The sequence below is a fragment of the Sinohyriopsis cumingii genome, chromosome 4 (assembly GCF_028554795.1).
Source record: "Sinohyriopsis cumingii isolate HCF-2022 chromosome 4, ASM2855479v2, whole genome shotgun sequence".
NCBI lineage: Eukaryota > Metazoa > Mollusca > Bivalvia > Unionida > Unionidae > Sinohyriopsis > Sinohyriopsis cumingii.
The window spans coordinates 66,883,451-66,906,950 of NC_142964.1; the positions used below are offsets into that span (position 1 = coordinate 66,883,451).

At 37.0% G+C, this 23,500-nt stretch overlaps 1 long non-coding RNA gene across 3 annotated transcripts in view; it reads right to left on the reverse strand.

Moving 5' to 3' along the window:
• Nucleotides 1–23,500, reverse strand: part of LOC149801376 (uncharacterized) — a 115,651-nt gene that overhangs the window by 82,100 nt on the left and 10,051 nt on the right. For all 3 annotated transcript variants that reach the window (XR_016420632.1, XR_016420631.1, XR_016420630.1), the window contains exon 2: nt 20,604–20,760. This is a non-coding gene — a long non-coding RNA (uncharacterized LOC149801376). The remainder of the gene's footprint in view (nt 1–20,603; nt 20,761–23,500) is intronic.

Below are 23,500 nucleotides of genomic sequence, written 5' to 3' on the forward strand. Positions count from 1 at the left end.
GAACATTTGTGAATACTTCCCCACACATTGTTTATATTACCTCTTGGTGGTAAGAGATTATATTTACCAATGACGTAAAGAAGATGACGACGATTTTAAAACGACTATGGAAATTAAACAGGTCAAAGCCATTTGAAACAATTATGATAACTGATATATTATCAAGTCGCACGTCTCCAAATCTTGACAAAACTTAATTATCCTTCACCCGATACAAACATTTTTTAAGGATTACAGTGTCTCTCATCATCGAGATATTAACCCTCGTTTGAAACAAAAGCGATTTATTTTTATTCGAGTTAGTTCTGCTTTATCCAGTTTGTTCAACGCGATCTCTTCGAAAACCTGAATAGCTCCGGGTGCATAAGTGTCTAGAGCGTCCGCCTCTGATGCCATAGATCACAGGTTCGAACCCCGGCCGAGTCATACCAAAGACTAATTAACACAATATTACTAGCAGCTGCCTCGCTAGGCGCTCAGCCCTAAGAGGTTGGTGTTATTACTATTGGTCGAAATGGTATCAGGATATTGTGACTGGGTGGAAGATGATGCCACTTGTCTGCGGCATGATGCCCCAGTGTTAGACATCACTATAAACTGCCACACTGCCGACATCGCAGCGATATGACTGAAACATTGTTTAAATCTATGTTAAAAATCTAAATCACACACACATGAATTCTTATTACCGTTCGTCAGAAGAAGTAATATTTAAGACCGAGATTCCCTTCCATATATTCATACAATATAATAATTTACCGTTGTGTTCATGACAATTATCGCATAGTGTCATAATTAATCTTACTTTTGTCGAAATCAAGGGAAAGACGTTTGCTCAGATTAATTTCCTCGAACTTAGACATGGTTTTCAGTTTCAGCGAGTGTTAATTAAACAACGACAATTTATGGCCAACACGTTTTATTCATTTAGAGATACATTATGGAATCATCGGAATAAAACGAAGGAGGAGAAGGATAATATCAGCAACAACAGTAAGGGGAGGAGGATGGCTAGAATGGGACCCACATGCTAAAATAACTATATCAACGATAGAAAGAAGGCAAATATAAGAACTAAAAAAGAGCAAGAATGTATGGAACAAATTGGAGCAAGAGCATAAAAAATATTAAATGTGTTTCGTTTTGTTTGTTTTACGGCACAACAACACTTTGAAGGTCTTATTGTGTAACAGCAGGGCTGACCTTATGGGGGAGGGGACTTACCTGATTTCTCCTCGCCACGACTGCACTGCCTCAACCACTTGGCCACTGTGACTCACCACCGGAAAACAACACTGGAACGATAAATAAGCGGCGAGGTTTACGACAAGTGCAATGATGCTGAAGGAGTGACGAGTGGGAAGAAGAGATAATAAACCACCAGTCTCAGTTGTGTAAGAATAGAACAGAACCAAAACATAATATTTAAAGCACGAAAAGGAAGAAAGAATTCTCATCCGGTATTAATTTTGATAAATTTCTCCACCTCACGGTGAATTTATATATTACCAGAAACACGTGACATAAGTCCATGTTGTACCCGTGTTATCGGTGCAAAATCTGTAACAGCCGAAGCCAGTTTATAAATAACGGAACAATACATACCAAGGCAAACGTCTCTCAAGCAGATGTCCTATTCGTTTTTCAACGAAGAAACTGAGATAATTTTTTAAAACAATCAACAGAGACATGCGATAATTAACGTTGCAAATGGCGAGATTCCGTGCCTCTTTAATCCAAATCAGATTTTACAAAATCAATATCCTTTCACCCCTGCTATTTGGAGTGGTAGTGCTGTAACTTTACCTTCATTAATCGCCTTCATTTGAAAAGAACTCTTGTTGGTCTAAAATTGTCTAAACTATGTAAATCTGGATATATTCAAAAGTATTTGCCTATTATAGTTATCTAAAATGTAATAGATTTGATTTGAGAAGAAGAAAAAAAGTCTTCAAGCGAAACACGGTAAATACAAACGATATAATAGGTGTACATTATTTTATAATGAAGCTAAGTGTCGAATATTTTCTTGTCATATATAACGCTTCACACATGACAAATACAGCTGGCTAATCCGTCTCCGGTTTTTCAAGCAAAAAATGCCGTCCTTAAATAATGATTGACCTTCTTATGTTAAGAATGGTTAAGTGCAGAAATTACTGACAATTGGTATATCTGACAATCTGGAAAAATTCCAAGAATTTTGAAACCATAACGTGTGTTAACTTTTATTCTGTGTTTGTTATGGAGGGAGTAATGTCTTTAAATGTCATAAGTAATAGAGAGTGCTTTCGATTTGATGGAAGACTCGGAAGGTAGAATATTGCTTTCCATGAGCAAAGGGTCTTTCTGATTCGTGGATGAACACTAGATATACTCAGTAACGATCATCTATTTCTAACGCCGCTTGGCAAATCATGTAACTTCAGCACATTGAGTTTTTACGCAAGATTTGGTTATAATGAAGATATATACATGGAAAAACATCCTTCGTAATACGAATAACCTCGTACATTAAAACACAGACTATGTCCATTTTACGGCTCTAATATGATTAAAATTGTAAAGACATATTTTATAGAGCAATAATTTGCATTATTTACTTGTATGTATTTTTTTTTAAGTCAGTAATCTGCACTATTTGCATGTTGCATAGGGAAGTAATATGCAGTATTTACTTGCATGTTGTATAGGGTCGTAATCTGTACTGTTTACTTGCATATTGTTTAGGGCAGTAATCTGCACTATTTGTTTGCATGTTGTATAGAGCCGTAATCTGCACTATTTACTTGCATGTTGTATAGGGCAGTAATCTGCACTATTTACATATTTACTTACTGTAGCACAGATCTTATTTTTTAAATTATAAATGTTCATCTGCCAAATCGACAGGTACTTGATTGCATTTCTAGTGACACATTTCTCGTTACAGTGTGTGTGTGTGTGTGTGTGTGTGTGTGTGTGTGTGTGTGTGTGTTTGTGTGTGTGTGTTGATTTTTAACCTATCTTTAACAGTCTGAGTTATATCGCTACGGTGTCTGCAGTGTGGAGATTTATGGTGACGTATAGCGCTGGGGCATCATGCAGCAGACATGTAGCATGATGTCCCACCCAGTCACATTATCCTGCTATCAGGACGACCAGTCCTAACACTAACCTTGTAATGCCGAGCGCCTAGCGAGTTAGCTGTTAGTACCATTTTTATGTCTGTGTTATGACTCGGCCAGGGTTCAAACCCGCGACCTCCCGCAGTCGAGGCGGACGCTCTAACCACTTAGGCAACGGAAGCGGTCTTTACAGTTCGAGTAACACCGCTTGTGCTTAATTTCTTGGAGTCTCCTGTTTTATGAATTATATGGCAAAGCCAGTTTCGTCAGTTACATATTCTGTCCGTATTCGTCTAACCCGAATATCTTATTAATAATATATTAGACATCGGATGAGGTAAAAAGAGGTTGCATCAAATACGTCTTCTGTCCTTATTCGTCTAACCTGAATATTATTTGAATAAAATATTAGACAGCGGAAGAGGTAATAAGCGATTGCGTAATTTATTGACCGTTCAAAATGCCGCTTCTCGGTCGTAAAGACTGCTTTTATTTCAGATCGATGTGAGCGGTGCAGAAGTCCATACAAATACTACAAAATGAAGAAAACAAAGTTGTGTTACAAATAAATGCATCCAGAGTTTGTGGTACTGGCTACTACATATGTAATCTGACGCAATATCATGCTTTTGCTTTGACTATGACGTTATAAGCAGAGAAGCCGGTAAAATAAAGGGTGATATTGCTAATATAAATAAAATGAAGGAGATTTTATATGGTTAATTGTCCAAAATGAAGCAGAAACCCCCGCAGTTCCACTAAATATTTGCATTGTAAGTTAACAAAACAACTTGTTTAATCAAGCACCGCAGTGCCTGTATCAATAAGATGCATTCTTTGTTGACAAAGAAAATTAACTATTTCAATTAACTTAATTGGAATATTGATTATGCTAACAATATTTCTAAAGAAAGAATCTATAATTGTAACTCCGAATATGCTTATTGTTAATATTCAAGCTGGGTGGCTTTAGCAGCAGTACGCCTGAAACTCTCATGGTGACATGGGTCTTTATAGTTATTTAATAAAGACAACCAGTCAAATGGGTTGAGCAAGCATTAAGCCCCGCGTTCCGTATCACTAACGATAGCAGGTTGAATCTTGGTGAATGACCGAGACTGTTGTGCATGGCAAAGGGAGTAAGATACGGACATAAGAGATTCGCATAGTGTTATCCTTCCCTACAGCATTTATTTACAGCACAATGGGCGCTGCTTCACTATCTCCGACGCTGGTCTACGCACATAGATCGGGGCAAAAGTCGAAGTGGCAGCGAACCATGTAATTAATGCACTTATAAGCCTAACCTGGAATCCGTTCCTTGCAATCAAGGAGTTGTTTTATCTCATAATTCGAAATTAGATTGTAGATTAACCTATCGCATGCTATTTGGTTAGAGAAGGGCCCTAACACCTACCCACACGTTGATTAAGTGTCTCGTTAAAATCTTGGTTTAGAATGCGGCTCTGATTTCTCAGGGAGTAGAAAGACAGACCATTCAATTATTTGTTGCCTAATCCATATCAGTCGATTAAAGGAAAGCATCTGATGTCAATCGATGAAAAGGAAAACATCTGACTTCAATATATTGAAAGGAAAATCTGATATCAAGATATCAAGCCATTACGTATGTTTGTAATGTGTGTGTGTGTGTGTGTGTGTTATTCAGATTTTATAAATGTTGCTTTAACAATTTTTCAGTCATGTCGCTACGATATCTGCAGCGTGGCAGTTTATATTGTTGTATATAGCACTGGAGCATCATGCCGCCGACATGTAGCATCATATGCCACCAATTCACATTATCCTGACACCATGCCGTTCAGTCCGAACACTAAACATCAATGCTGAGCGCCGAGCGAGGCAACTGTTAGTACCATTTTTGTACGTTTTGGTATTACCTGAACGATGGACAACCTACCAGTTTCTCAACTTATAGATTACAAATATAGATACTAACAAAAAGCTTGATTTGCGTTCTGTTTATGTATATTTTGTTACAGTATCATGATATTAAATGAATTTATTTCAACTTCCAAACACCATATAAACTCAGTAAATCTGCCAGCATATCACAAATATGGCTGCTGAAGAAGTCATTCGGGAGCTATCTGATATAAAGACTAAAACATACCATGGTTGGGCATGAATATTCAACAATGAACATATAATTCTATAATGAAATCGTTTTCCCAGCGTTTGAGAAAGTTTTTCTGCACCGTTATAAGGGAAAAAATGCCTGTTTTGTTTACTAGACGCATCTTACAGCAAAGATCTCACGAAAGGCGCGAGAAGTCGCATTGAACGAGACTCATCACGCCTCCATTGTAGCTAATCTCTTAAACGGTTCGTGATTAAGGACTTAAAGTAGTACTACTGACTTTCATCTTCTTTCCTTTAAACACATACTATTGGTATTTGAATACAAGGCTGATAACCGGTTCCGGGAGAACAATTATCTATTTCCTGGAGCTATTCACTTTTTAGACTTGAATCTCTTTATCTCAAACAGGGTGATCATAATTGGTGTTTCATTTCTGAAGTAATCCTTCTTGTAGAAGAATAGTATAATAGTTCAGTCCTGCCAAATATGATTTACTTGTAATAAAACAAAGCCTGTAAACTCGGGTTATATGATTACTTACTAGATCCACCTCCCCCCCCCCCCCGGCCATTTTGCCATCATTTAATTAGTGAACGTCAACTCCAATGAAAGACTACTCTTGACTACTCTTGTGCTATTTGCTTCCAAACAACAACATCAATAATAATAATAATAATAATAATAATACAAAAACGACCTGACATAATTTATGTACTTTATCACCATATATTTTTGGTACATGTATATACACCAGAGCCCCGAGCAACCGAGATGTCTAAAGCGCTCTGCGTTTTCGATCACTGCCATCTCACCTCTGTCTGCGTGGGTTCATGTCTCTGACTCGGCCAGGTGAGAAATGTGAGAAAGCTTATGGTTATGTGAGAAAAATTTCTCCCAGTGGGTCGATGGTTCTTACCGGGTCTTTCTCCATCTTGGCCGCCATGTGTTTATCACGCGATGAAAAATGGCATTAAACCCAAAACAACAACAAACAGACACAAAGTAGTTTGTCGTTAAATTAATAATTCAAACAAAGCCCCCGACAATGTCTCCAGACTCTTAATCCTCCTGTGACCAGAGAGTCCTATGTATATTTATTTCATTATCCGAACACACCTGAATTCGTCATTTTATAATAACTCCTTTTCATTACACTCAGAGTGGCCTAGTGATTAGAGCGTCCGCAGGTAACCTTACCGTGAAGCATCTATTCCGATTTCTTCCTTTTTATTTTCGTCAAAGCAGTGGATTCATCATCAAACATTTGATTTTAAGTATCATTTTACTTTTCTTTATTAGTCCCCTCACACTGCGACAGAATACCGAGCTAAACCTTACTAGTTAAGAGTCATCGACTCACCTTGTTCATTGTCATGTCGAACAAAGTGTATTAACATATATTGTCAGGCAAATATGTTCTAGCCAGTACATAATTACATCTCCAGAGCAGATGACGGTTACAGTGATTTTATTCAGTTATATGCTTTGCATTGGTTGTTTTTGTTTATTATTTATTTTCTGAGGAGCTGATACTTACTTCGCTCAACTCTCAGGTGGCTATGCATTCGGAACATCTCATTTCAGTGCAAGTTGTTCAAGAGACTTAAAGGTAATCGTAGTGATACGTACCAAACTGGTTAAGTGTTTAGTGAACAAACATTTTGCAAGATGCGAGAAAACTTGGGGGAGGGGATAAAATGACAAGTGTTGAAAAAAACTCTCGATGCCGTTTTGACAACTAATAAAACACACGTACTTTTAATTCTGAAAATTATTCCTGTAACAATAAAATGAATAAATTTAAGAAATTGATCGGTTTCATTAACCTGAAAGTATTGCTTACGTTGCTGTTAGAGATTATATGTAATCTAGCCATGGTAATGGCATGAGCTATTATGACGTGTAACCACCCACGACTTTGGGAGAAGTTCAAAATAGCAATTCATCCGAGTCTGTTGTTTTCTTCGATGTAATTTGCTTGCATGTAACGAATTCCATATCAACGTCACGTGAATGTTAACAGCATATCACTGAGCACAGCCAAATCAAAATAACTTGAAATTTAGGCTAATGATATAAATTGATGTCGTACGTCATTGCGATCTACAGACAGACGGGGGCTTTTGATACGTCCCTAGGGACCTAAACACTCAGCAAAGGTTCCCGTCTACTTTAATCCCAAGTATATCTTTAAAAATCAACAAAAATAATTTTTAATTTTTTTAATTTATAAATCTTCTCTGCTTTCTACCTCGCCCTAACATGAAAGACAGCCAAGGTAATACTGCGGCCTACTTCTGTGATACAGACCATACTAACACTGAATCAGCACAGAGTTTTTCATCCAATCCAACCTAGCTCATCTTTAGAACAATTTCGGACACAAGAATAAAACTCAAAATGCGCGCAGGTACATCCATTTAGACCAGTACCCTGGAATGAGCGGACTCCTGCCTGCAGATGGTCGCCTGCCTACCTGGTCACTTTCTCTCTTGCCTCAGTCTGACACAAATAAGCGTGCAACGCGCGCATGAAACACCTGACATAAATAAAAGCAAAAATAAATGAATAGCGAGTGGCACTATGGTGTCAGAATCCTCACACAATTCTATCAAGAGGCCTACAAGAACTACCCAGTCCAGCAGCTAGCTACATTTCTACGCTACACAGCTACCATAACCCGAAATAACCTGAGAGGAAAAAGAACTGCGGAGAAATGTAAAGAAGCAGAAGAAAAACGGGGAACTTTTGCTTAAAAAGCCATTATAAGGGCTACCAATACTGCCTCTTATCCAGGGAACCATTTTGGCTTGGTATCCCGTTTTGATAAAATTATTATGAACACTCACTTGATCCTTCAATGCACCGCTTCAAAATTCAAATCATTTATGACATAACAGTGACCAAACGTTTTATATGTCGCTCAGACATATTAGTTATTAATAATGTGTAGGGCATCTACAACGTGCACTATGTACTAGAATGTTTCCGATTGCTAGGATGTAGGAACATTTTACAATTTGTTTTGATTTGACCCAATTGCACAGGTGGCTAACACATTATTGGCATTTTGTGTGTGTGTCCATTAGTACAAGTAGACTAAATTTGACTAAGTACTGGCTGGCGTTCTTGCGAGTGCATGACATCCATGGCTGGCTTGCCGAGTTCCTTGCCCTGTCTCTCGGACATCGTAAAACGGCGGAGATGTGAAACAATTTCCACCCGCCTAAAGCTAGGTGTCCAGATGTGACGTCATCGTTGCGACCAATCGCAACGGGCGTTACATACTGCTTGGGTCGACACCTAGTACAGTCAATAACGGACTGAAATCAACTCTTTGTTAGCATGAGTGTGTATTGGGCCCATTCCCACTCGTGAAAGTCCTTTATTCAGGTCGTTAGGGACATATAATCCTACAACCTGACAGCTAAATCAGCAGTGCTCCTTGACCTCATAAACGCCTGGGGGATGTGGCACCAATTCCTTCCCCCAGGAACATTTAGCATCCCGCTTTGCGGGAATAATCCCGTCGCACATTCCCTTTTGGGCGCACGCGACGTAAATCCAAGTCATCAATCAATCAAATTGCGGTTATGACATGATGTCACGTTTCATGTATGCATATACACTTTCATTTCCTGATTGAGATAAACCTACTTCATTGACGTATGCTTATAAAGTTGTGTTAAATTATATTCTTTCAAGGTTTCAATATAATCTAAGTTTAAATGGTTGTAAAAAATATATGTCCAGAAAGGCATTTTTAGCTTGTGACATGCCTTTACAGTTTCTGTTCTTCAAAGTTTTACCGTTGCCATCGGCAACAGAGATCAACAGAAGGTTTGATAAGACCCTTGTATGGCAAGACCGCTCTGGTAGCCTACTGGTTAGAGCGTCCGCCTCGGATGTGGGAGGTCGCGGGTTCAAAAACAGGCAGAGTCATGCCAAGGACTTATAAAAATGGTACAAACAGCTGCCTTGCTAGACGCTCAGCATTAAGATGTTAGAGTTAGGACTGGTCGGCCTGGTGTCAGGATAATGTGAATGGGTGAGACATGATGCTACATGGCTGCGGCATGATGCCCCAGTGGTAGACATCACACTATAAACTGTCACACTACAGCCATCGTAGTGATATGACTCAAACTGTTAAAACTACGTTAAAAATCCAACACACACACACACACACACACACATCAGATTGAACGAGACAAGTGTGGAATTACAGTCATACACATAGTTAAAGAAGACATATTGAAACTAATTCTTAGAAAAGGACTGGACTGATGTAACACTTCACTTGCCGAAGTTGTCAATAATTTGATTTCAGTATTCAGGAAAGCAAAAGGTACCAAGTGAACAAATCAGTCAGACTTACATAGAGACAGTGTTGGATTCTGTACGTGAAAGTGTAAACCGTTATAAACAATCCTAATCGAAAACAAGCTGCCTTTGAATACCATCTTGCCGACATTTACTCGAGGGAAATTAACGGTATATTGGCAATAAAGTCAAAACATTCTTCACGCTAAAGCTGGCTGATTTATGTGAAACCAGTCCATTGTCACTATTGATAAAGCTCTCTGTGTATTTAATCTGTACCAACAGATCTCCTAGCTTTTGTATTCGCGCGGCAGTTTTTTCTAGATATGTTCATATAAACTATCTCGAATATCTACGTTAATGGACATATCGACTTCTAAAACGATATTTTTATTTGCCTGTAATTTGTAGCGTCTATTTAATTTGATCACCAACTTGGATATGAAGAAATCACATTCTAGAATGGTTGTAAACCACACATCTGACCTAAGGATGTTATGGTGATCCGCATCAATGAATCTGAAAAATGGGGTATATTTATTGCACTTCAATCGAGAAAAAAGAAAGAAAAAATTCATAGTCATACAAAAACTGTACCTTCAAGACAAAATGGAATTCTTTATGAATCCCAAGAGTAACTGCTATTGTGTACATGAAAAAGAATACACGCATGTATCAGATTCCCGGGTACACTCATATCTGGAAGGCGTGTAAAGGAAGCACGTCAACCAGACACCACATGTGTAAACACTCTCTGTCTGTCTGTCTGTCTATGTCTCTCTCTCTCTCTCTCTCTCTCTCTCTCTCTCTCTCTCTCTATATATATATATATATATATATATATATATATATATATATATATATATATATATATATATATATATATATATATATATACACACATACACACACACAGAAATAACACAAGGCCGGATTGGGGGTGGGATGCAGAGTCTCCAAAAATCCTCCCTGGGCTTACCCCAACCCCCCAACCTCCACACACGAGACATACAGTCACTGGTCGCTTGAAATTTGACTTTTGTTTTATTCTTACGCAGGTTGATTGGCTGTTACGTACACTTCGAGACAATAGACACCTAGACTTTTGCTTTGGTGCCCATTCGAGGAAAATTAGGGCCCTTTGGAAATTTTTGAACTCGGGCACAAGCACCTCACCTGATTCGGCCTTGTTACACACACACACACACCCACACACACACACCCCACACACAATATTTGTTTTTCTCGATATGATTTACGCAAAGGAAAATCAAACATTAGAAGCGCATTATAAAACCGTAAATTATACATAAAGCGTCGATTTTTATTCAGGACTTTTAAGACGTATTTGGCGATATTTCATTTCATAAGCAGGAACGCTTTCAAGTGATGTTATAAACCAAGAGGCATTGGGCAACCTCCTCCATAAAACGATAAGAAAGCTGAAAATCTTTTTGATACACGCATCTCTTAAGAAAAGAAATTAAAAATTATATGAGAAGTCAATCTGGGTCGAGATTGTGGATAAAGATAACACATAAAAAAAAAAACAAGCTGTTGTGATAATTGTCCGGAAGAAGAAACTGACCTTATCGGTTTTCCGTTTAAATGGGACTTTCCAAGTTGCAGTTTCCTTGTCAATAATCGCTGGATTTAAGTTTTTGAATTACACCAAGTCAGTTTTGCTTTCATTTCCACTTGAATCACTAGTGAATATAAGATTATGTCGTCACATAGCCAGGGCGCGATTATGCGTTAAGAGGAAAAGGCACTTAACGAGGATGAAGAGTCAGAACAAAAATGAAGGACTGAAATGAAGGAATGCTGTTTCAACCTCGCCCTGTACAATAGGCTGTTTTTTTTTTTTGGGGGGGATGGGGTTGGGGATGCTCAAAAAGACATGAACATGTAATTCAATTGACATTCCAAGTGAACGTTTACAGATTGCTTCATACTTGCATACAAATGTCACTAGAGCTCAGAATCCACATTTACCTCAGCAGCCAGTCTTAAACGGGACTGAGAAAATTATGAGGCGCCGTAGCGACAAAAGCTAGTCCAATCAGAACGTTGCTGTTAAAATTTTAATGTCATATGCCCTGAATTCCAATTTCACATCTTGTGTCAAAACTGATTGTCCCTGATGTTCCATTTTCTAGGTCAAGATTTTAGATTGCATCTATTGAATTAAACAGTAGTGGTTGAAAGTTATATTTTCTATGTCGAGGTTTTAGATTGTGTCGTTTGAATTACACGGCGGTGGTTGAAATTTCAATGTAATAGGGCGAGAATTACTAATTTACGTATTGATTCAAAGAGTTTATGTTGAAAAGTCCATTTCATTTGTTGAGTATTTAGATCTCATCTGTTGAATTACACAGCGCTGGTTGAAAAATTCGATGTCCAATTGTCGAGTTTTTTTTTATTGTATTTTCTGAATTACACGGCGGATGTTTAAATTTTAATGTCATATGTCGAGAGTTTCAATTTAACATGTTGAATCACATTGATGGTGCTAAAAGTCCCATTTCGTGTGTTGAGTTTTTAGATTGTATCTGTTGAATTACACAGCGTTGATTGGACATTTTATTGTGCATGTAAGAATTGTTATTTTTATATGGTGAAATGATGTGTTGGTGTTAAAAGTAATATTACACAATGTCCACTTTAACAAGTCAAAATAAGATCGAGTAATAAGATATATCGTTTGTGTATTCAATAAGATGCGCCATTACAATTCTTGCACTTACAGTTTGAAAGTTACCATTCTCAGGTCGAGAATTACTATGATTGTCTTCGCTAGAGGTCGCTCTTGTTAACGGACCGCGTTAATTTTAAACAAGGAGACTGCTTCTCCTTGCTGTGAAATTCAAAAGATGAAATCTAAATACTCACCATATGAAATGGAACTTTCATCACAGTTACATTCAGCGTGTGAATTAGGGATTCTCGACATATGATTTTGAAATTTCAACTACTGCTGTGTAACTCAAAATATACCCTGTAAAACTTCAACAAAGGAAATAGAACTTTAAACCACCACTGTATAATTCAACATATAAAATCTAAAATCTCAATCTAGAAAATAGAACTTTAAGGACATGCAATTTGATTCAACATGTGATATTGGATTTCTCGACATACGACATCGAAAGTTCAACTGCAACTTTCTCTTTGGACCAGCTTTTGTCCGCTACGACGCCTCATAGAAAATATCAGTTTGACTTTCGACCCATGAAGTTCTGACGCTCTTTCAAGTCCTATTGATACGTTTTAAATGAAGTAGTTCAAGTCCTATTGATACATTTTAAATGAAGTAGTTCAAGTCCTATTGATACGTTTTAAATGAAGTTGTTCAAGTCCAAGTCCTTTTGATACGTTTTAAATGAAGTAGTTCAAGTCCTTTTGATACGTTATAAATGAAGTAGTTCAAGTCCTTTTGATACGTTTTAAATGAAGTAGTTCAAGTTCTATTGATACGTTTTAAATGAAGTAGTTCAAGTCCCATTGATACATTTTTAATGAAGTACTTCAAGTCCTATTTATACATTTTAAATGAAGTAGTTCAAGTCCTATTGATACGTTTTTAATGAAGTAGTTCAAGTAATATTGATACGTTTTTAATGAAGTAGTTCAAGTTCTATTGATACGTTTTGAATAAAGTAGTATCTACATTTTCATCCATATGGATTGCTACACTTTTGTTTAGTATGTGCATCAATTTTGATACGTCGAAACCCTTCTTCTAAGAAACTCATCGTACCACGATATTCCAAGATTTTTTTGTGTGAAAAATGGTTGTTCTAATACAACTGAGGAAGAACGCCGTTTTTCATTTTCAGAATGCGGAAAGTTTATGGAATCGAGAGAATAACGTATTAAACATTACAGCAGGAAAGGTCTGGGTGATTATACATTTCTGAAATTGTTGAACATAAAAAATATCAATTAGCTGAGGAGTCAGGGAAAATGGCTATATTATGCTTGCGAAAGAAGGAAATGTTTTTTTTTTCTCCTCATTTATTTTCTCTTATTTGTATTTGCCCATCGGCTGAAAAAATTACAAAATAGTTCTGTTTACGACAATTCTTTTTACGACAATAGATTTCTTTTTATCTTTGATATTCATTTTTCATGATCTTCGCAAATTTCATTTAGGTGCCGGTTTTGTGTGAGGCTGTACATTGCACGCTTACTGAATTATAATGAGTATATTATTGCCGTTAACTATTGCTGTATAGTGTACACACTGAATTACAGAGAGAGTACATAGTTGCCGTACTATATTGCTGTACAGTATACACACTGAATTACAGAGAGAACATAGTTGCCGTACTACTGCTGTACAGTATACAAACTGAATTAGAGAGTACACAGTTGCCGTCCTATTGATGTACAGTATACACACTGAATTACAGAGAGAGTACATAGTTGCCGTACTATATTGCTGTACAGTATACACACTGAATTACAGAGAGAACATAGTTGCCGTACTAGTGTTGTACAGTATACAAACTTAATTAGAGAGTACACAGTTGCCGTACTATTGATGTACAGTATACACACTGAATTACAGAGAGAGAGTACATAGTTGCCGTACTATTGATGTACAATATACACACTGAATTACAGAGAGAGAGTACACAGTTCCTATACTAATGATGTACAGTATGCACACTGAATTAGAGAGTACATAGTTGCCGTACTACTGATGTACAGTATATACATGTACACTGAATTACAGAGAGAGTACACAGTTGCCGTAACTATTGATTACCTCTCTCTTTAATTTAAATTAGAACTTCTGCTTTACGTTGTAGTCACTGAATGTAATCCTTCACATCTCTGTTCGCGTAGAATTTAGAGTTTTGACCAGAAAAGAAGATTATGAAAGAATTCCATTTCTATGACACTGCTCAACTGCATTTTTCAGCAACCTTCACACACACACACACACACACACACACACACACATATATATATATATATATATATATATATATATATATATATATATATATATATATATATATATATATATATATATATATATATATATATATATATATATGCATGTAGTGTGCAGATCTAAATATCCGCCTTCCTATACACTTCCTATGTAAATTTCTATTGATTTGAGTTGTAAAGGGAATTACGTTGGTATCAAAAGTTGCGAAATTCCAAATTTCTAATGTTACAAGTCCGTATCTGCTTTGAAACCGAGTACCTGATGTAGAATGATTTTTTTTCACCCATTTCCTCTAAGTGATACATATTTTATCAATGTTGTTTTTTTTGGTCTTTTTAAATTAGTAAAGAAAGGATACAAACACAAAAACCTCTTACAAAATGTATGCAAAAAGCAACAAGACTTGATGAATTGAATTGTATGTATGTATATGTATGTATGTATATATATATATATATATATATATATATATATATATATATATATATATATATATATATATATATATATATATATATATATATATATATATATATATATATATATATATATATATATATATATATATATATATTAATTACCGATATATTATTACCAATTGAAAACTCAACTCAATCATGTAAGAAAACTTTGTGCAAATCTCTACATGACCACACATTAATAGGTTAACTGGTTGTCTATATGCAAATAAGGCAGCCATCTTGAGACCCAAAAAATCTATTTAAAAAATCTTAATTCGCTACGTATCTCTCGAGTAGCGGAAGCAGGAACCACGTTTTGATAAATCGATTAGTGTCCTGATTTCCGTTGTTAGGTTATGGTACGGAGCAACTGCTGACAAACGAGGTGAATGATAACGTTCTTGTTGACACTTATTAGACGGGGTTAAACGCTCATATTGGATATAAGCAGCTCTCATTACGTCAGATTGTTCAGCCGGGGTCTTAGATAAGCTTGTATTGGTTATGATGGCGGAAAATGGGATAAATATGAGCAGTCAGAAAAGTAAATAAATAAAATCACACAATAATGTACTTTATTTAATTTACATTTCGTCAGATGTCAGTTAATATTACATTTCTATAAGGAACAAAATCACAAACGAAATTTGACATGTAGACAAGAGGACCTATGGACGAAACCCCGCGTTGGGAGCGAAATCGTGGAAGTTCCTACATTTTTAGCGCTTCTGGGGCATCATTTTAACTAACTGTAAAAAAAGATGTCTCTAGAAAACGCTCCTGTTGTTTCGCGCTCAGTGGCGTCACTGGGGGGTGCGGACCGACCGGGTGACACAATCAGAGAGGGTGACACCAGAATGACATTACTAAGGATTCTGTATGTCGTTTAGGGAAGGACGTCCATGGGGATGACACCACGAGTTACCGCATTGGGTAACAAACACTAACCCTAGTCCTAGTGGTTAGAGCGTCCGCCTCGGATGTGGGAGGTCGTGGGTTCGATCCCCGGCCGAGTCATACCAAAGACTTACAAAAACGGTACTAACAGCTGCCTCACTTGGCGCTCAGCATTAAGAGGTTAGTGTTAGGACTGGTCGGCCCGGTGTCAGGATAATGTGACTGGGTGGGACATCATGCTACATGTCTGCGGCATGATGCCCCAGTGCTAGACATCACTATAAACTGCCACATTGCAGACATCGTAGCGATATGACTGAAAAATTATTAAAGCTACGTTAAAAATCCAAATCACACACACACACTAACCCTAGTGACGCCACTGTTCGCGCTGATTTCCTTTTTCTTGGAGAAGGGCGTATCGGTGCAACACGCCTATTGGGCCACCTCGAATCCGTTCCCTCTCTCCTACTTTCTCGTGAAAATATCGTAGGACTAAATAAGCTCAGATTAGAGCAGCCATATTGTCCGTTTCAGGCATTATAAGGACCATTCATGAAGTTTTAAAAATGAGCGCGCGAGCGGCCAGAATTACAGCTTTGGTCTTCAGGATGTTCGAAAGGCTAGTCAAGATCGTACTGCAATCGAAACCATGGCAAGATTGAATTATTTCCATGTTTTTAAGATTTACACTGGCCTGAGTGTCTTAAATACGAAGTTTATATTTGTTTTATTTGTTTCCCCTAATCTCTGAAATGCAATTTAGGAAGTTTCTCGTGGCTCTTTGGTGCAAAGGCCTGTCATGAATTCCTTTCATGTCGATATCGCTACACAAGATTCGTAAAGATAGCGCTCTCTGCTTTTACTGGAGCTGATAGGTCTCTCAATGTCATGAAGCCTTTACATCCAAACGCGAACAACATACACCCTGACCTGTCATCGCAAAATGTAACGGCAGATCAGCGTCTATGTTTTTTTTAATTCTCCTAACAAACTGCTTAGACCCTGTTGTGCCGGCGTATGATGTTTATACCCAAAATTTAAACCCTAGTATAGTAGACATTAATACAATTGTATATATTTAGATGTATTGAACATATTTCTAAAGTGAAAGCCTTTTGATATTCTAATTGAAACGGACCGCTCCGCTGGTCTAGTGGTTAGAGCGTCCGCCTCGTATGCGGGAGTTCGCGGGTTCGAACCCCGGCCGAATCATACTAAAGACCTATACAAATAGCATTAGCAGCTCCCTCGCTAGGCACTCAGCATTAACAGGTTGGTGTTTGGACTGGTCGGCCTGGAGTTAGGATAATGTGACTGGGTGGGACATAATGCTACAGTGCTAGACATCACTATAAACTGACACGATATAGATATCATAGCGATATGACTAAACAATTGTAAAGCTACATTAAAAAATAGAAATCACAAATACACACATACACACACTGAATTAAAAAATACATCTATATATTTCTTTCGCTACCTTATTTCCCTTAGTCCCTCAAGAAATCCTATCCCTTTTCTATCCTGTTCTCGTTCCCGCCATATTTCCTATGCCATCTCTTGCTGTTTTAAACGTCTGCTCTGTTGCAGTGGTTAATTTAAATATTTGTATTCTACTATCAAGGTGTATACTGTCATGGTGTATACTGTCACAGTGCTTTCTAGGTGACTGGGATACTAACATTGCAAATACGGGTGGTCCTTTGCATTATTCATTGAGTATAAACAACTTTAATTGCCATCATAAATAATATCGACGGAGCAAATATTGGGCTTATTCAAGATTTAATAAACAATTTGCGACGTGTTGATTCTCGCTGCCAGGGTTATGTTTGATAGAAATTGTGATATAATTTCTGATGCATTAAAAGCATCGGCTATGGAAACTGACTCCAGATGAATATCAAGCAAAATTAAGAACATGCAATTTGAAATGGTTTGGCAAGTAATGTAACAGTTATTCGACGCTTGTACATTATAATTAAACCTGAAGCGGGCAAGTCGACTGTATAAAATATAATGCAGGACGTGTGTGTGTGTGTGTGTGTGTGTGTGTGTGTGTGTGTGTGTTGGTTCCAAAATTTAAAAAGGGTACAAGTTAAAGTGGCAAATGACTGTACGTTTGTTTGTGCGCGCGCGTTTTTTTTTTTTACACGAGGGTGGGTGAGTGTCCCGGACCGATTCCCAATCATGCGTAAATAAAAGAGTCAAAATCAGGTTAAAATTAGTATTTAAAAAAAAGAAAGAAAACGAAAGCAAAGACCAAAGAAAACTCTGGAATGTAATTAATAGTATTAGAGAAAATAAAAATAGTTTGGGTATATGGTATATTGTATGAATGCTTCAAAGACTTTACTCAGGTTATCAATTCAAATGACAATGATGAATTTAACGCAAAACTATTTGATGTATATGAGATATTAAACAGATCTATTATGCATAGATTCATGATAGAAATCATCGAACAACATAATTTGTTTACACTTTTGAGTTACTTTTGAAAAGCATTCACCCCTATTTTAAATGCTAGATTAAGTGGCCTTTTTTATGACGTCTGGTATTTTAAAGGAAATTAATTTTGGTTTTAGAGAAAGATATTTCATTCTACATACAATTTTTTATTTACATGAACTTGGAAGAAATTTCAACGTAAGGAAAAAAAACTACTTTGTGGATTTGTCGATTTAAAAAAGGCAGTTAACAGAAAAAGTATGAAGGGCAGGGTTTGGGTTGATGGGGAGGAAGGGGAAGATACTAGTTGAATAAATGTTAATGATAAATTAATGAATATTAATTAAACACGTAAAACAAATTAATCCGGGAATTTATATATCAACAAAGATATTTCTATATTTTGCTTTTGTCAATGTGGAATGAGGTAAGACGATAATCGTTCACCCATATCAATTTTGCTATATTTTAACGATTTAGAAAAGTTTTCGTTTGTAAAGGTTTGCAATGCTCTGAAGTTAGAATATCAGGACACATACTTTACGGGGGCCTCGAGTGGCCGAGTAGTCTAAAGCGTTCCGGATCACTGCCATCTCACCTCTGTCTGCGTGGGGTTCGAGTCTCATGCTCGGCTAACGTGGATAAGTGATAAAGCTTGCCAGTAGCTTCTCGTGGGTCGGTGGTTCTTCCCGGAGTTTTTCAGGGTTCTTCCTTCACCTGTAATACTGGCCGCCATGCATAGCCTATCTTGTGCGATATAAACCCTACAACAACAACACATACGTTACGTTGTATCTAAAACAGTATTTCTTAATCCAAGGGTCGCGCTCCAAAACTGGGTCGTTATGCTGTTTTGGGTGGGTCACCAAGATCAACATTGAAATTTCCTGCCGATATCGGTTTTTCTCATTTGATGGGTGGCAAAGCTAACTCAGTAGACACAATATGTGTCGCCGCCCAAAAAGGTTAAGAACCGCTGAATTCAAACGGTACATGTTATCCACTATTCGGGCAATACTGTTATTATTGTAGACAGTGGAGAATATCTTTAAAACTGTCTGAATGAAAATTAAACATGTACCACGAAGAATGGAGTCAGCGAAATCTTGGTTCACACCAATCTTACAGTGTCTCCTTTGTACATGGTAACACCTCATTGGAAACAGTTAATCGGTATTTATATTTGGGCAGGAAGCTAGTATTTCCTGACGTCGTTCAGACATCCCTCTGCCGTGACATTGAATCTGGTCACCAGCTGCTAAGAACATGATCCTGGTGGAACGTCTAGGAAAAGAGGACAGAAGAGGCGCATGAGAGAAAGAGGACGAATATCAAGAGATAGTATAGTCTTCCAGGGGCAAAGGAAAGACATCATGGGTATTCAGTGGAAGCTGGTTGTAGAGGGCTTCCAGTCCAGTCAGTCTGGAGGATGCTCAGTGCACTGGGAGTAAAAGGAAGGCAGGCAAGACAGCTATGAAAGCAATGGGTAGGGCCGCAGAGAGAGAGAGCGTCCAGTCGGCACTGTCTCAGACGTGAAGAGAAAATATGGCAGCCATCGCAGACGGTCAGTACTTTATCATTACTGCCGCCCGCCATCTGAACAGTGTTCTGAGATAAGGTGCGAAACAACCGTAGATTGATGAGCATTCGGCTGATAACGTCTGTGGAAAGCAGTTTCACCAACTGCGTGTATTTATAAATATATATATATATATATATATATATATATATATATATATATATATATATATATATATATATATATATATATATATATATATATATATATATATATATATATATATATATATATATATACTAGTGGTTCAATTTAATCTGCCAGTAAGGTACTAACTCAACAATCAGAAACAGCGGTACTTGTCCTTTAAAAAAAACCACAAGAATGTGTCTTTATCATTGGATTTGCAATGTAAACTTTCTAATATGCTATTTTGCTGATTGGGACGTCACCCTCTTAGTAAGAGGAATGGTTAAATGGATTTGCTGGCGTTATATAGAGGATGACCTCGCTCGATATTATAGCCCGGTGGGAGTGGAAAAATTTCAACATAGAACTAGGCAAGACTACTGGGAAGAAATAATGCAATACGAGCCCCTTTAGACAAGAAAAATAGCAAATTTTTAATCAAAACAAATTAATAGCGGCAATTCCAATTCAATCTAAGTTATGTCAACCGAATTTAATAGCAGTATCTAATTTGGATTTATTTCATCATAATAACGAATGGTGGAAAGAGCGCAATGTCCACGACTGATTGCCTCACCTTCCTCCATTGACCGTGTATCAACGTCTTCCTATTTCCTCGATCCTTCCTATTTTTCACCCTTCCTGGACTTCCTAGTTCTTTATCCTGAACTCGTCAGTTCTTTTCTTTGGACTTTCGTCTTCGGACTGTCCCGTCTCTCCCCAGAAATTTGTTCCTTAAAGGACAAAATTACCCCTAAATCTCTATATGTTCCACTTTCTACACGTACATAAAATCCCTCACCTACGTTACTAACAGGCATAACAGCTATCCATACTGCATAAATTCTGACTTAATCCGATAGATCATCACTCTCGCTTCACAGCGACCGACCATAAATTAACACGTGAGCGGTATGTCTAAACATTACTTTATCTCTTTATCTACGCTACCAAATGCTCGATTACTATTGCATAGAATTTATCAAATTCTAGCTCACAGCAATCCCTAACTTTCAAGATTATTTAAACATTACATAATCAGTTATAAATATGCGTTTATCGTTAACTCACGATAATCAGTATCGTCATAACAGAAAACGGAAATTATTTCATATAACCCTATGAAATCCTACACATATGAAAACTTGGATAGCATACAATCGTCAGTTCTATCAATAAACCAGTAACTGTAACATTAAAGAGATAAACTGAATAACAACTCTAGCATCAACAGATTTTCTTGATATTGAATAAACGGTACATAATATGGATCCTAGTATATCAAACCATTTGCATAAAACAATCAAATTAGAAAATTACGTGGAAAATTCAAATTGCATATATTAATGCTGTTCTCATTCAGAAATTGTGCGTCCTAGCACTAAACACTGTCTTTTCTTACAAAACAGCCAAATGTTCCCTTTTTCTTGTTTAACGAGGAAAGCACTATTCTTTTTAGGCTTCCTCGGGGTCAAACTACTCTCTCTCTCTCTCTCTCTCAGGAATTTTAAGACTAAAAATTTTTGACCAAGGTCGTCACTTTAACATTATTTCAAAGTGGACGCCTTAATTTATTCTACCTACTCGTAAGCAATGGTTCCTAAATTATCCCAAGTAATCATTTCTTTCGTCAGATTTTAGACAGACTCGAATCTGTGAAATACGGTGCATATCAATTCCCATTTGAAAATGATAATTTGACATGGGTTCCTATCAAGCGGTTATGGTTGGTAGCTCAGATGTTTGCTTTATCAGGACAGCGTTGCAATGCCCTGGTCGAATCTCACTGAATCGTAAATGTTAGCCTTTCAAGTTTTAACAATGACACGGGGGGGGGGGGAGAAAAGAAGAAAGGTCGAAGTGACCCTGCACAAAGACTTTTCTGGCTTAAATGTGGTAAAATTTTAATGCTCAATGCATTCAACTTTAACGTTCGATACAATTCAAAATTCGACACCTTACGCTGATATTGTTTTTATGTCGGCGAAATCTGAAGTTGTATTGATACTACCGTTATTCAAGACGTATAGCGCTGAGTTCGTAAAAGTTTTATTTTGTGATAAATGTAACCCATGAAAGTTGTGTCTTTCCTACGTTGTATTTCTGATCAGTGTTACAGTGCATACCTAGGCCTGTGCAGTTTGATATTAGTAATCAGTAAAACAAACAATATAGACCCTGATCTGCAAGCTCATTATGATACGACAGATCAATATATTTGTTGTTTGCAGTTTGACTTGACTTATAAGCGAGTATATACGTTAGTTCTAGGGGGTCTTAGTTATTGTCAAAAACATTGATAAGCACGTAACAGATGCGGCATAATCTTTACTGTATATATATATATATATATATATATATATATATATATATATATATATATATATATATATATATATATATATATATATATATATATATATATATATAAACTAAGAAAGCAATAGATAATCTCGCAGTTAACACATAGTTGATGAAAAGACACCAAATGGTACCAATATATACATTTTTCATTAACATGAAGACAAACGTGTGAATCAATTTAAATTGAAAAATATACATATAAAGGAATTCAGTGTTGAAAGTCAACAACTAGTTTTTGAAAAACAAATTATAAAAGTGCACAGAAAATCATAAACAGAGACCGTAATTGTTTTATTTAGATTTATAACCTTCAATGCGTCGCATGGCCAGTTTACACTTCAAGAAAATGAAGATTAGTAAGTACATAGCCTCCTGCTTCAGCATACTTTAGACACTGGGCAAATGATATGCATAGTTTAACTAGTAAATAGCCTCCTGCTTCAGCATACTTTAGACACTGGGCAAATGATATACATAGTTTAACTAGTAAATAGCCTCCTGCTTCAGCATACTTTAGACACTGGGCAAATGATATGCATAGTTTAACTAGTAAATAGCCTCCTGCTTCAGCATACTTTAGACACTGGGCAAATGATATACATAGTTTAACTAGTAAATAGCCTCCTGCTTCAACATACTTTAGACACTGGGCAAATTATATGCATAGTTTAACTAGACGACGAAAGAATCATGACCTCGTACCCCTTTGTCCATCAACAGAGAGATGTTTGTAATGCAACCAGAATCTGTCGAATGAGAACTGACCTTGCGGATAAAGCGTACCTTCTATCTATGTGACTTTAATCCTTGATCCCTTTAATCTTCGGTAAGGTTATTCTACGATAGGTTCATTCGATGCCGCTCGTTAAAAGTTAATTTAATGCAAACTTGCATCTTGCCTTGAGGAAGAGACATGACTACTATATTGCTCTGCTCATAGAAGGAACCAACCATCATGGTAAGGGCAAATGAATCTGGCAAAGTATTCTCGGGGTTTTAAAGGTAGCCAAGAGCTACAACGCGTCATCATTTTTTTCAAGTCGTCATTTCATTACAAGTTCAGTTCGTTTTGTCACAATGAGACAGAAATTATCAAACTCGGCACGAATT